This window comes from Mastigoproctus giganteus, chromosome 7 (genome assembly GCF_048544385.1).
Source record: "Mastigoproctus giganteus isolate SK-2022 chromosome 7, ASM4854438v1, whole genome shotgun sequence".
NCBI classification, from domain to species: domain Eukaryota; kingdom Metazoa; phylum Arthropoda; class Arachnida; order Uropygi; family Thelyphonidae; genus Mastigoproctus; species Mastigoproctus giganteus.
The window spans coordinates 466,379-481,072 of record NC_143581.1 but is presented as its reverse complement, the minus strand read 5'-3'; the positions used below and the strand labels follow the sequence as shown (position 1 = coordinate 481,072).

Here is a 14,694-nt window from a genome sequence, read left to right as displayed (position 1 = left end):
GTGCCGCCATCAGCCAACATCCATTTACTGTCCAACTCACAGAACCAACTTTTCATCTTCCTTGTTTATTCATTCAACTGCCATTTTCTGTAACAACCTTCCTTCATACATTTTTCCTAAAAATTACAGTCTACAGAAGTTCAAGTCTAAAGTCAACAAATATCTTTTTTCGTCTTCTCAACCTCCAACCCAAGCACGGTACCAAGTACTATAGGTTCTAATACCGCTCGTGTTTGAGGTTTTCATAAAAAAAAATAAATAAATAAAATAAAAATAACGATTCATTAGGCCTATAACACACACCTATTCCCATTTTTTTTTCCCTTTTCCAGTGCTTATGTCACACCAAACAATGGAAGACTTATGTTTGTTGTTGTTTGTTATTTGGTTTTTAGGAGCATTAGCAACTAAGGCCATATTGCTCCAGGGATATGCTGTGGTCATTCCCTGACCTTTCCGCATCCTCCATATTTGGTGGGTATGAGCTCGAACAATGGGAGACTTATAAGAATTGTTTTCCCTATGTTCACTCTATGGTTTTAAATTTGTTAAAACTATCAAGAATGGTTGTCATCAAGTTAATTTTATATTGGTAAAATCTGAATTTAATCTAATTCTTATAGTTACTTGTTATTAAATTGCTTATTTTTCCAAATTATGTGTAAAAATTGCATATAATTATTATTATTAATGATTATAGTCATTATTTTTGTATTGTGACCAGCAGCTAATTATTCCATGCAATGAGGGAAAAAATTCGAGGAAATTGCGACTCAAAGTCTCTCTGCATATGGTTGCTCTTTTGCTGATGTGCATTGACAAAAGTCAAAAAGATGTGCATTGACAAAAGTCCAAAGACAGTGCATTGCCTGTCTTTGGGCTGTTTCAAGTTGCTTTTTTTTTTTTTTTTTTTGTAGCTTGGATCTCTTTACTTGAACAGAATATTGCAAATGTGGTTTTTATTACAATTGACTTTTTTGGACTGTTTCAAGTTGCTTTTTTTTTTGTAGTTTGGATCTCTTTACTTGAACAGAATATTGCAAGTGTGGTTTTATTACAATTGACTTATATAATGGTATTACAACTACCCTATGTCTACAAGTAAGTCATCACTAGAACACCATGGGCATTCCTTACTGCCTGGCTACGCTGCTTCGAGAACTTAATGTCCAGCCATATCGTAACTCCCATCCTTCTATTGTTAATTCTACCCCACCCGACTACCTCTTTCCTGAAATAGCTTATACACCAAGTGTATAAGCTAGCTATTTCAGGATTTCTGTTGTCTAAGGCCTGGCATTTTGCTTAAATAAGACATAGCTGCCTCATTTGTGGCCATCTCTGATGTTTATCTTAGTCATCCTGAAGAAGTGCTGATCATTAACTACTCTAGCAATCTTGACATCATCTGCAAATTTTGTCATTCCTTTTATCCTTTTGTTGATGTCATTTAAGATCATAAACAGTACTAATTCCTCAGGGAACCTCACTTCTTACATTAGCCCAATCTGAAGAACAACCATTAATCACAATCCTCTGTCTCTATCCTGCAATCCATCTAAAGGGCTTCCCTAAGATTCCAGCTTCTACAATAACAATTCTCTCTCTTGCTTGCAGGACTGAACAAAATGCTTTGCTGAAATACAAGTAAAATATAGCAATTAGGTTGATGTCAAAATGTCAGAATTTCAGATGATATCAAAATAGCAATTAGGTTGCTTAAACATGATTTTTCTTTTATAACATTATGCTGTGTTTGCTTCAGAATTCCATTTCTGTACAGATAATCCTCTATTGCACCATTTTTTTCTGATAAATAATCCAAATTTCTCAATTTTATTGTATAATTTTTTTATAATAATATAAAAAAATCAAGCAATTTTTAATGAATGCTACTACATAATTTGTGCTTCCTTGCATCATCTTAATATGAATGCATGCTAATACCAATACTTAATATTTATTTGAATAAAATGAGTTTGATGGCCTTATATTATTGTAGCCTGTCTAGAGGCTATAAGGTGGCAGCCTCACCACTAGACTTACCCCACGAAAGGCTGGTAACCTATCCAGGGGACATTTTAAATACTCGAAATAAGCTCAAGGGGAAAAACTGGACGGATCTCAAAGGTAACCACCTAGGCAATGGATATAGGACTACGATTAAGGAACTTACAAGTAGCAACTTGGAACGTTAGGGGAATAAATCACAAATTAGATGAATTGACCATGGAACTAGAAAATAGAAATATTGACAAAGCAGTCATTACCGAAACAAAAAGAAGAACAAAGGATCCAAAGAAATAGGTAACTTGATAATGATATACTCTGGTGTACCAAGTGAAATGGAGGCATCATCGGGAGTTGCTGTTATAATAAAGAAAGAATGGGAAAACAAAATATTAGACTACTCTTGGATATCAGAATATTGAAATTAAGACCAAAAATTCTATCGTATACAATAACAATCATTGGCATCTACGCACCAGTAGAAGGCAACATTGATGAAACCGCAGAATTTTATGACGGATTACAACAGATCATAGACCAAACTAACAAAAACGAGTATCTCATACTAGCAGGAGATTTTAATGCAAGGGTTGGTGCTCAATCAGTAGACAAATGTATAGGATCGGAAGGCGAACCTGTGGTCAACAATAATGGAAGATGCCTGATAGACTTCTGCATTTTTAATAAACTTAAAATTACAAATACTTTTTTCAGACACAAGAATATCCATAAATTCACATGGAAAGCAAGAAACAGTCTATAATAGATTATATTATCATTAATGAAAATTTAAATGACAAAATTAGAGACACTAGAGTATTCAGAGGCAGTGAAATTGACAGTGATCACTACCTAGTAGAAAGCACTTTCAAAATAAAAAGAAATTATCTTAATAAAAAGAAGAAAATACCAACAAAAACTACTAAGAAATTAAAAATACATTTGTTGGAAGATGAAAGCACTAAATTCTTGTATGAAAGTCGATTGAAAGATAAATTCAAATCAGATGAAATTGATGATGATCAGGAAATCTGGTAAAACATGAAAAAATCAGTTCTGGGAGCTGCTGAAGGAAGTCTTGGATATAAACCTATAAAAAATAAAAACTGGCTAAGAACTTGGAATGAAGAATTGAAAAAACAATCAATGAGAAAAAAAAATACCTATAAACTGTTCCTACAAACTAAAGACCTACATCTACACACAAAATATAAAAAGCTTAGAGCAGAAGTCAGAAAACTAACCAGAATAATCCGACGAGATGACTGGGATAAATTTGTTAAATCTTTAGAACGTGATATCACAGGCCCACAGAGAAGAGGTTTTAAAATTTTTAAGAAATTACAACTGAACACAAATGATTAAATAAAAACCAACTCCATCTCCTAAGCAGAATGGAAGCAACACTATTCCAAACTATGGTATGTCCCAGGCACTAGGGAATTGGAAGATGAATCTGTGGTAACCAAAGATGAAGAAAATATAACAATGGAAGAACTAGCGTTAATATTACAAAAATCGAAAAAGCCCAGGCATAGACAATTTGAATGTAGAACTATTTAAATATGGGGGCACCTTACTAAAAAACGTACTACTAAAATTATTTAGCATCATATGGCATAAGCAACAGATACCCAAAGATTGGGAAACAGGAATAGTAATCAATTTATACAAAAAAGGCTGCAGAAATAACCCTAACAACTACAGATGGTTAACACTGCTGTCAACTGCTGCAAAGCTATACTCTAATATACCGAAGAATAAACTTAATAAATACAGTGAACAATTCTTAGAAGAAGAACAATGTGGATTCACAAAAGAAGGGAGAAGCACAATAGATGCCATTTTCTCACTACAACAAATTTTGGAGAAAAGAAGAGAATTCAATCTACCAACATTTCTGCTGTTTATTGATTATGAAAAAGCATGGCAGATTCTACGTGAAGAAAATATCCCAACCCAACTCCGGAAAGTGATTCAAAACCTATATAAAAACTCAGAAGTCTGTATAAAATATTCTAACGGCCAACTATCACACCCATTTAACACCAATAAAGGAGTCAAAGAAGGATGTGGACTATCACCAAATTTATTTAATATCTACATCAATAAAATTCTTAAAGAATGGAAACAAACAATTATCAACAGAATACAGTTAAACAACAGGAATAAAATCCAAACTATATTATATGCTGATGATCAAGTTATTATTTCAAAATCCGAAGATGAACTACAGATAGCAGCAAATGAACTTAAAATAGGTAAAAAGTACGAGATGAAAATCTCCACCTCAAAAACAAAATCAATGGGATTATGTGGAAAAAACATACAAAGAGTCAAAATTGTTATTGATAATAAAATAAAAGAACAAATATCTGACTTCACCTATTTGGGAAATTTAATATCAGATGAAGGGAAAGACATCCACACCAAACTACAAAAATATAATAAAATGAATGGAACGATTAAACGCTACTTCGGAAAACAAATGACAACTGAAACAAAATTACGACTGCACAACATCACTTCAAAACCAGTCCTCTTCTACAGCTGTGAGACTTGGGTCATAAATAAGAAAGATGCACACAAACTAGAAGCAGCACAAATTAGATTTTTAAGACCATTATTAGGCTTTACAAGACTGGACCACCAAAGAAATTTAGATATCTGCGAGAAATTAAGAGTAGATAACATAGTAAATGACAAAACAGTATCAGGAGAAATGGATCAGCCACATAGAAAGAATGAACCCAGACTGGATCCCAAAATTAGCCTTTGACTACAAACCTACAGGCAAAAGAGACGTTGGTCGACCAAGACAATGATGGCGAGATCAAGACCATCTCCAAGAGCTACAACAGAACAGGTCTTAAAAGACCTAAGCCGGACCAAGTTCATGATGATATTATTGTAGAGCTTGACATGAATTTTGTTTCCATTTTGGTACTGTTATTTTATTTTATTTTTTCTGTAACCTATCAGTTAAATTTGTGTAATTTATTGTTTTCCTGATATAGCAAGCATTAACTAAAAGTAAATATTTCTTTATTTTAGAATATATCAGAAATGGTGCTGAGTATAAAGAAAACAGAAAATGGACAAAATCTGAACTTAGTCTAAATATGCTTGCATTCATTACTTAGACCCCCCTCTAGACTTAATGCATTTAAAACATTATATCTTGCCTACCAGTAAAGCCTGTTTTTTAAATTTATTTTAATTTCACTTTGGAAGCTTTTTAAAGTCTTTAATCAGTTAATGACATGCCTCCTGATGTGGAAAAAATAAATAAAAATAAAAATTATGTAACCAATTTGAAAAATCAGAAATGAAGCTAAAGACATTAATTGAAATTCCACTTTTTATTGCCAGAAATTATCTAGGTTTCAACATGCCGTAGTTCATATTTTAGCGTCTAAAAATACATAAAAAAGTACAATTATTGAGTTTATGATATTGATTCTGTAAGGATAAAAATTTCTGTTAATTTATATTAAATTTATTTTATAAACTTAATAATTTTCACTTAGCAAAAATTCCTGTATGTAGTTAGCAGAATCACTTGGTGGCACCAAATGCAAATTAGTGGGGGAGGCGTAAAGGAGGATTGCTGATTTTGGTACTTTCTGGATCTGTTGCTAGATGTTGTGACGTTTTTCCAACATAATATATATGCTGCAGAAAAAGCTTGGCCACACCCTGTTTAAGCCAAAAGGTTATTAACTGAAATAAATTTCACCAAATCTTGTAGAAGTGAAATCTGATGTACATATTCTGAATAATTTCTTGCATCATTTTGATATCATTAATAATAAAGTAAAATTGATGATTTTATGTATGTATGTATCAACTTTAACAACTTTATGTATCATAATTCAAGTAATTTAATCATGGTGATGCAGCTGCTGTTAACAAGGATTGAGTTATGTAAATATTGCTTTTTATTCTTTACTTATGGGAAATCAAGTTGCTATTTATGATTAAATAGCAGCTGCTTTTTTTTTTATCTTCCTCTGCTCTTGTTTAATTCTATGCGTTTTTTAACTTAAATGTGCATTTATAGGTGTAGTCTCTCGTGCAAAATATTGATAAGTTTTAGAAAAATCAGAAACATAAAAATTAAGTTATCATTATTTTGTCATTTAAGATAAAAATGTCACCTTAAATAGTCTCAATTCCCAAATTAAGTGGTGATTTTTCTGAATTGTAATGAATTTTGTTGTTGGGTGAATCAGGTGGAGAGAGGAATCTCTGAATATAAACAGTACAAAATATATGATTGCCAAGTGGATAATTACAGTGGATATTTGACTAATTATGACATGAGATTTAAAAACTGACAGATGATCTTATATGAGGTGTGGCTATTAAATAACAAGACTCATGCTGCTGCTACACAAATCACCACCTGTGAAACAAAGGCAAAGCAGTTGACCTTGAACCTTTCCCTGGTTGTCTGCCAAGTCATGTTCCAACATGCTCAGTCACTTTGCAGTGAGACACTTTCGTTACCTTGTGTTTTTGCAGTTTGCTGGAAAAATGACAGACAAAAGAATCGAACAAAGAATCAACCTCAAATTTTTAACGAAACTAAATAAAACACCAACTGAAAGTTATCAGTTGTTACATCAAGTTTATGAGGAAAAATACTCTGTCAAGAGCTTGGGTGAATGGCATAAAAGAATTTTAGAAGGAAGAGATAATGTGGAAGATAGTGAATGACCAGGCCATCCAGTATCCATGAAAACTGATGAAAATTTCTACTCCTGTAAGGACGTTGATTAGAAGATTGATTGATTGTCATTTAAACATTAGAATGGTTGCATCAAACTCAATATGGACAAAGAAATAGACAAATTTTAACTGAAACTTTATGCATGAGAAAACGCATGAGCCAAGATGGTACCAAAAATTTTGAATGAAAATCGAAGAATGCGAAGACTCCAAGTTTGTGAAAATGTTTTGGGAAAAAAAAAATTGAAGAAAATCCAGACTTTCTGATTACTGTAATTACTTGCAATAGCATTAGCATTAGTAGAGGCATTTGATGCAAGAAAGCAAGCTTATGCAGCATCAGCCAAAAAAAAAAAAAAAAAAAACCCACTTCTACTTCACCCCTCTGTTCGTTCAAAATACCTGTCCAGCTGAGCCTTAAACTTATTTAGGCTATCAACTTCCACAACAAGGGATGGAAGTCTGTTCCATCAACCAACCACCTGCTGGCTAAAGGCAAATTTCCACACGTCAATCCTACATCCGTCTTTCCTCAATTCGAATTTATGCCCTCTCAGGTGATTTTTCTGAGCTAGAGGAAGAATCCCATCAGCATTGAGCATGCTTAAACCATTCAAGGCTTTATACACCTCTATCAGATCACCTCGCTGATGCCTAGTCTCCAGACACTGTAATTTGCAAAACTTAAGCCTTTCTTTGTAAGAGCACCCCTTTGTTCCATTCACTAATCTTGTTGCCTTTCTCTGTACTCATTCCAGCAGCTCTACATCCTTCTTGAAATGAGGTCTCCAGACCTGTATACAGTACTCTAGGTGTGGCCTGACCATTGCCTTATACAATGGAATAATCACCTCCTTATCCCTGCTGGAAAAATTCCTGTATATCATTGACAATACTCCATGAGCTACTCTTGCAGCCCGTCTGCACTGCTCAGAGAACTTCATATCTGCCTGCACAACCACCCCCAAGTCCCTTTCATTCTCTACCACTGTCAGTGTTGTACCACAGAGTTGATACGTTGCTCTGGGGTTGCTGTTTCCCATGTGTAGTACTTTACATTTGTCAATGTTAAACTTCATTTGCCACCTCTCAGCCCATCTGCTCAACCTTTCCAGATCCTGTTGCAGCAGCATAGTGTCAGTAGTGTCCTTGACAACCCTGCCAACCTTTATCATCTGCAAACTTGGACATTAAGCTTGATATACCATCATCAATATCATTTATAAATACAGAAAACAATAATGGACCCAACACTGAGCCCTGAGGGACTCCACTAATAACATCAGTCCACAATGAGCAGTGTCCATTGATTACCACTCTCTGTCTTCTCCCCCTCAACCACCCCTTTATCCATAGCAGCAATTTGCCTCCAATGTCACACTGCTCCATGCTCCAATTTGTGTAGCAGTCTTCCATGTGCAACAGTATCAAAAGCCTTTCTAAGATCCAAGTATATAATATCAAAGTTATTCCCTGCATCCAGTTCTTTTGTGACTGCATCATAGTATCCAATCAAGTTGGTCAGGCAAGACTTCCCCTTAACAAAACCATGCTGTGTCTGAGCTATAACTGAAGTCTTGTCTAAATGATCCTGCAGTGCTTCTTTAACCAGTGCCTCCATTAATTTTCCTGGAACAGAAGTTAAGCTCACAGGTCTATAATTACTTGTGTCAGCCTTTGATCCTCCTTTGTGAATTGGGGTCACATTTGCACATTTCCAGTCTATGGGTACCTCCCCTGAGGTCAAGGAAGCTCTCATAATTATGGCTAAGGGTTTGCTTACTTCCTTTGCTGCCTCCTTTAATATAACTGGATAGATCCCATCCACCCCGGGTGCCTTTCTTGTGTTTATCTTCAACAGTTTCTCCTCCACTTTACTCCCAGTTATTTCAAGATTCTGTAGCTTACTGCTAGAGTTGAATACACCTCTGGCATTCCCCTCGCTGAATAACTCCTCATGTGTGAATGTCGATGCAAAATATTCATTTAGTTTGTTAGCTACCTGAGCAGGATCATCAACAGTTGACCCATCAATATCAAGTGGACCAATCTGATTCATCCCCTTCCTTCTAGAGTTTACATAAGTAAAGAAATCTTTGCTGTTTTTCTTTGCATCCCTTGCCAAGGATTTCTCGTAATCTGCCTTAGCCTGCCTAACCTCCTTTGTAACTTGGTTGCATATCAACTTGTATCTATCATAGGCTTCTGTGTCATGTGTTAATTTGTATGTATCCCATGCATTTTTCTTCTCTGCCATATGCCTCATTAGTTCATCTGACATCCATTTTGGCCTAAACCTTGAACAATATTTCTTAGTTGGTATGTAAAGCCTAGTAGCTTCCAAGATAAGTTCTTTGAATGCTTCCCATTTTGAATAAAAGTTGACTGTTCCAATATGACCCATAAACTTAAAGACAGTCAATGCAATGGAAGAAAAAACAATTTAGCATACCAAAAAAAAAGCACGAATGAAAACCATCTTGTGTTTTTTTTTTTTTTTTTTTTTTTCCCGATATTAAAGAAATTATTATGGCTGAATACATCCCGCTAGGCATTGCAAATTTACTTCTCTCACTACCGGTAATTCAGTAATTGTATTTAAATTTACAAGCTTACCGGGAATTTACAAAATGCAAATATTTTACTATAAAACTAAATTATTGAAAAAGCGAATGAGTAATCATTTATTTTTGAAAGTTATACACAGTAGTGTGAAAAAAGCATTAAATGATAATTTCCAAAATACATATTTTACAATAAAACTAACTTACTGATACAGAGAATGAGCAAACATTTATTTTTTAAAGTTATACATAGAAATGTCTAAGCAGCATTATATGAAAATTATTGCAAAATTTCACAACTAAATTTAATAAATACATAGAATTAATTACTCATTTTTAATTATTAAGAAAATAGCCTCTCAAAAAGCAGTGTATTAAACTGTCATGGTCTAACCTCGATCTAATTTTTGTGCAAATAATACCTGCATTAGAAAATGCTCGTTCTGATTCAATGCTAGCTGGATGAATTGTTATTAATGCATCAAACGTTTTCAGAAATTTTCCTTTCGGTTTTTTATTATTATTAGCTACATGGTGCAAGGAAGCCTGAGGCTTATGCTGCACCAGCCAAAAAAAAAAAAAAAAAAAAAAAAAAAATTCCCGAGTTACCCTGAGAGAGAGAGAGAGAGAGAGAGAGAGAGAGAGAGAGAGAGAGAATCAAAAGTAGAGGGAATCATTCTTCTCTTTCACCAAGAAAGAGAAATGATGATGATATCCAGCTCAGGGCTCTGGATGTGCCAAGCCCATACTCACCAGATGTGAGCCCCCTGGGCACATTTTTGCTCTGTGAAGTAATTTATTTCCTTTTTCACTATGTCTTTTCTACTTTACGTTAGTGTGATCAACATCTAAGCTGGTTTTATGTTTAATAAATAAATTCAATTTCTCTTTCATCATTAAAAGTGTATTTGTAGGGTCTGTGGTTGAATCAGTTGCTCTGGATGAATGGGAAGTTGATGATGTTGTTCTGAGCGAGTAGCTAACATGATCTTCCCTTAATTCTTTATCATTGTCAGATATATGCTTGAGTAGTTCTGCAATTTCATTCAACAGTATACTTTTACTTACAGTATTGAAAATTCCATACTTATCCCCTTGGTTTAAAATTTCTGGGTTATTAAAAAGCATAAAATATCAGAGGTACGTCTTTCTTTCACTCGCAAGATAATTTCTTCCTTCAGTTCATTACTTAAAAAGAAATTTTGCTTGGTTAGTTCAACTAACATGAATTCTATAGTTATATCTGTAACATACAAAGTCATGTTTTCAGAACACAATGATTGTACTGCTACATTTATAGGCTGTAATGTTAATATTGTGTTTGAGAGCAGCACGAGTTCATTTTCAGTAAAGGTCACATCTGAATTAATGTCAATGAGACTCTGACAGAATTTTTTCTTCTGAAAAATGCTCCAGCATGGCTAACAAACTGCTCCAATGTGTTTTAGAGTCCCATATCACAGACAATTCCTCTGTAATATGCTTCTGAAGAATATAATTTTTTTAGGGGTGACTTGGGAAACACATTTTGACAACATTTCGTATTTTCGTTATTAAAAAATTCAAATGTTCATCTTGTAAAACATTCATATCATAATCACCATCAATAAAATGTTCTTGTGTCACTTCTAAGCCATTGAACTCATTTGCAAAGACTTCTGAATCTACATCCTCATTATCAGGCTCAGAATCTATTTGTTCCTCCCTTTCTTGAGAATCGCTTTTGTTGTAAAATATTTTCACTACTACCAACTGAATTCCATGAGCTATATACCATTGGTTGTTCGCATTAATAATTTTTGAACTTTCTTCATTAATGCATCCCATCAGTTATTACAGAAACAATATTGTTGAAATTAACATTAAATTCATTTACTTTTATTTATAACGATTCAACACAGTTTTCAGTGCACACAGAGATCCATATATGCAAATCAAACCGAGATTCCAAAATTTATCACTTGCATGCAGAATAATGTTCATATAATGACGGTTTTTTAGCGATGTCCATTCGTCACATGTTACACTGAATGATTCTCCACGAAGTTTGCGCTCTGATATTTCTTTTGCTACCTCTTCATGAATTTTTTTGTGCATATTCATCAACCTTGTCATCAACCTTTGCCAGGGGCAAAGGTCGATGACATAGAGCGGATATCATCTTTTAAGGGCACAAAAGGTGATACAGTTGTACACATTGGCACTAATGATATCAAGAGTAGCAGACCGGCAGAATTACTTAACAAGTACAGGTCACTGTTGAAAAAAAAGCTGTGAATTAGGGTTGAATTTGAAAGTGTCTTCAATGTGTCTGGACTGTACTTGTTGACAGGAGAGACTGCTTCTACAGGGATGGGATACACTTAAATAGAAAGGGTGCAAGAATATTTTTTGATGCTATCGAGGCAGTGTTAAGTGGGTCGGAAAACTGCTAGCTTGGGAGAATACAAAGACTAATAGATTAACAGTAGCCACTGGCAGAGGTGAAAGTGATTCTTGCACTGCTTCTATTGGAATGAGCAGAAGCCTGAAAAACAAGATGCAGGATATTTCAAAGACTGCTGGGAGTCATTGCGGTACAAGTAAACACATGGGTTGTGTTAGGGTAGCTAAGAATAGAAACAGGTGCATGTATACTTGCGTGTACGCCAATGCTAGGAGTTTGGTAAATAAATTTGATGAATTTGAGGTATTGCTCAAAGCATCAAACGCAGATATTGTTGGGATATCAGAGACGTGGTGTCACACAGATATAAGGAATGCAGAACTGGAATTTGGGGAGTACAAAGTCTACAGAAAGGATAGACAGGATAGGAACGGAGGAGGGGTTATGCTATTAGTTAAGAAACACACAAAATCCAAGGAAGTGAAATCAGTCGACATCGCTGGACAGTGCAGTGTCGAGTCAGTTTGGTGTGACATAAGCATTGGGAGATCAAAATTGAGAGTAGGAGTGTGCTATAGGCCTAATGACTCTGATGAGTATAATAAGAAATTGTACAGGGAAATAGAGTGGGCCAGTACATCAGAGAGTCTTATAATGGGGAATTTTAATTTCCCAAATATTGACTGGAATTTGTGGGTTGGTCACTCACACACTAGCAAGGCTTTTGTGGATTTATTGGATGATTGTTTTCTACACCAGCATGTTGGGGAGGCAACTAGAGGGAGTAATACTCTTGATTTGATTATCAGTAGTGATTCTTCCTGCATTAAGAATCTGTAGATAAAGGAACCACTAGGTGGCAGTGATCACAATGTGCTGAAGTGGGATTTACTCAAAGAGGTAACTACCATTGGGTAAAGGGAAGGGTTATTGCTTTCGTAAAGGCGACTACGATGGTCTGAGACAGTATTTAAATTCTATATAGTGGGACCAACTGATGATGTTACCAACAGCAAATTGAAAATGGGAAGCATTCAAAGAACTTATCTGGGAATCTACTAGGCTTGACATACCAACTAAGAAATATTGTTCAAGGTTTAGGCCTAAATGGATGTCAGATGAACTAATGAGACATATGGCAGAGAAGAAAAATGTATGGGATACATATAAATTAACGTGTGACACAGAAGCCTATGATAGATACAAGTTGATCTGTAACCAAGTTACAAAGGAGGTTTGGCAGGCGAAGGTAGATTACGAGAAATCTTTGGCAAGGGATGCAAAGAAAAACAGCAAAGAGTTCTTTACTTATGTAAACTTTAGATGGAAGGGGATGAATCAGATTGGTCCACTTGATATCGATGGGTCAACTGTTGATGATCCTGCTCAGGTAGCTAACAAACTAAATGAATATTTTGCATCGATGTTCACACACGAGGAGTTATTCAGCGAGGGGAATGCCAGAGGTGTATTCAACTCTAGCAGTAAGCTACAGAATCTTGAAATAACTGGGAGTAAAGTGGAGGAGAAACTGTTGAAGATAAACGCAAGAAAGGCACCTGGGGTGGATGGAATCTGTCCAGTTATATTAAAGGAGGCAGCAAAGTAAGCAAATCATTAGCCATAATTATGAGAGCTTCCTTTGGCTCGGGGGAGGTACCCACAGACTGGAGATGTGCAAATCTGACCCTAATTCACAAAGGAGGATCAAAGGCTGACACAAGTAATTAGACCTGTGAGTTTAACTTCTGTTCCCGGAAAATTAAGGGAGGCACTGGTTAAAGAAGCACCGCAGGATCATCTAGACAAGACTTCAGGTATACCTCGGACATAGCATGGTTTTGTTAAGGGGAAGTCGTACCTGACCAATTTGATTGGATACTATGATGCAGTCACAAAAGAAATGGATGCAGGGAATAACTTTGATATTATATACTTGGATCATAGAAAGGCTTTTGATACTGTTGCACATGGAAGACTGCTGCACAAATTGGAGCCGTATGGCATTGGAGGCAAATTGCTGGTATGGATAGAGGGGTGGTTGAGGGGGAGAAGACAGAGTGGTAATCAGTGGACACTGCTCATCATGGACTAATGTTATCAGTGGAGTCCCTCAGGGTTCAGTGTTGGGTTCATTATTGTTTTCCGTATTTATAAATGATATTGATGATGGTATATCAAGCTTAATGTCCAAGTTTGCAGATGATACGAAGGTTGGCAGGGTTGTCAAGGATACTACTGACACTATACTGCTGCAACAGTATCTGGAAAGGTTGAGAAGATGGGCTGAGAGGTGGAAAATGAAGTTTAATATTGACAAATGTAAAGTACTACATATGGGAAGCAGGAACCCCAGAGCAACGTATCAATTCTGTGGTACTACTCTGACAGTGGTAGAGAACGAAAAGGACCTGGGGTAATTGTGCAGGCAGATATGAAGTTCTCTGAGCAGTGCAGACGGGCTGCAAGAGTAGCCCATGGTGTCTTGTCAATGATATACAGGAATTTTTCTAGCAGGGATAAGGAGGTGATTATTCCCTTGTATAAGGCAATGGTCAGACCACACCTAGAGTACTGTATACAGGTCTGGAGGCCTCATTTCAAGAAGGATGTAGAGCTGCTGGAACAAATAAAGAGAAGGGCAACAAGATTAGTGAATGGAACAAAGGGGTGCTCTTATGAAGAAAGGCTTAAGTTTTGCAAATTAGTGTCTGGAGTCTAGACACCTCTATGAGATCACCAGCGAGGTGATCTCATAGAGGTGTAAAAAGCCTTGAATGGTTTGAGCATGCTCAGTGCTGATAGGATTCCTCCTCTTGCTCAGAATAATCATCTGAGAGGGCATAAATTCAAATTGATGTAGGATAGACGTGCAGAAATTTGCCTTTAGCCAGCGGGTAGTTGGTTGGTGGAACAGACTTCCATTCCCTGTTATGGAAGTTGATAGCCTAAATAAATTTAAGGCTCAGCTGGACAGGTATTTCGAACGAACGGAGAGGT

At 35.7% G+C, this 14,694-nt stretch overlaps 1 protein-coding gene across 1 annotated transcript in view; it reads left to right on the top strand.

The window, feature by feature from the left end:
* Window positions 1-5,165, top strand: part of LOC150082422 (uncharacterized) — a 98,332-nt gene extending 93,167 nt beyond the window's left edge. Inside the window, exon 4 of the mRNA XM_090378601.1 lies at window positions 5,065-5,165. The gene's annotated coding sequence lies outside the window, so the exon portion shown is untranslated. The remainder of the gene's footprint in view (window positions 1-5,064) is intronic.
* Window positions 5,166-14,694: the final 9,529 nt, after the last annotated feature.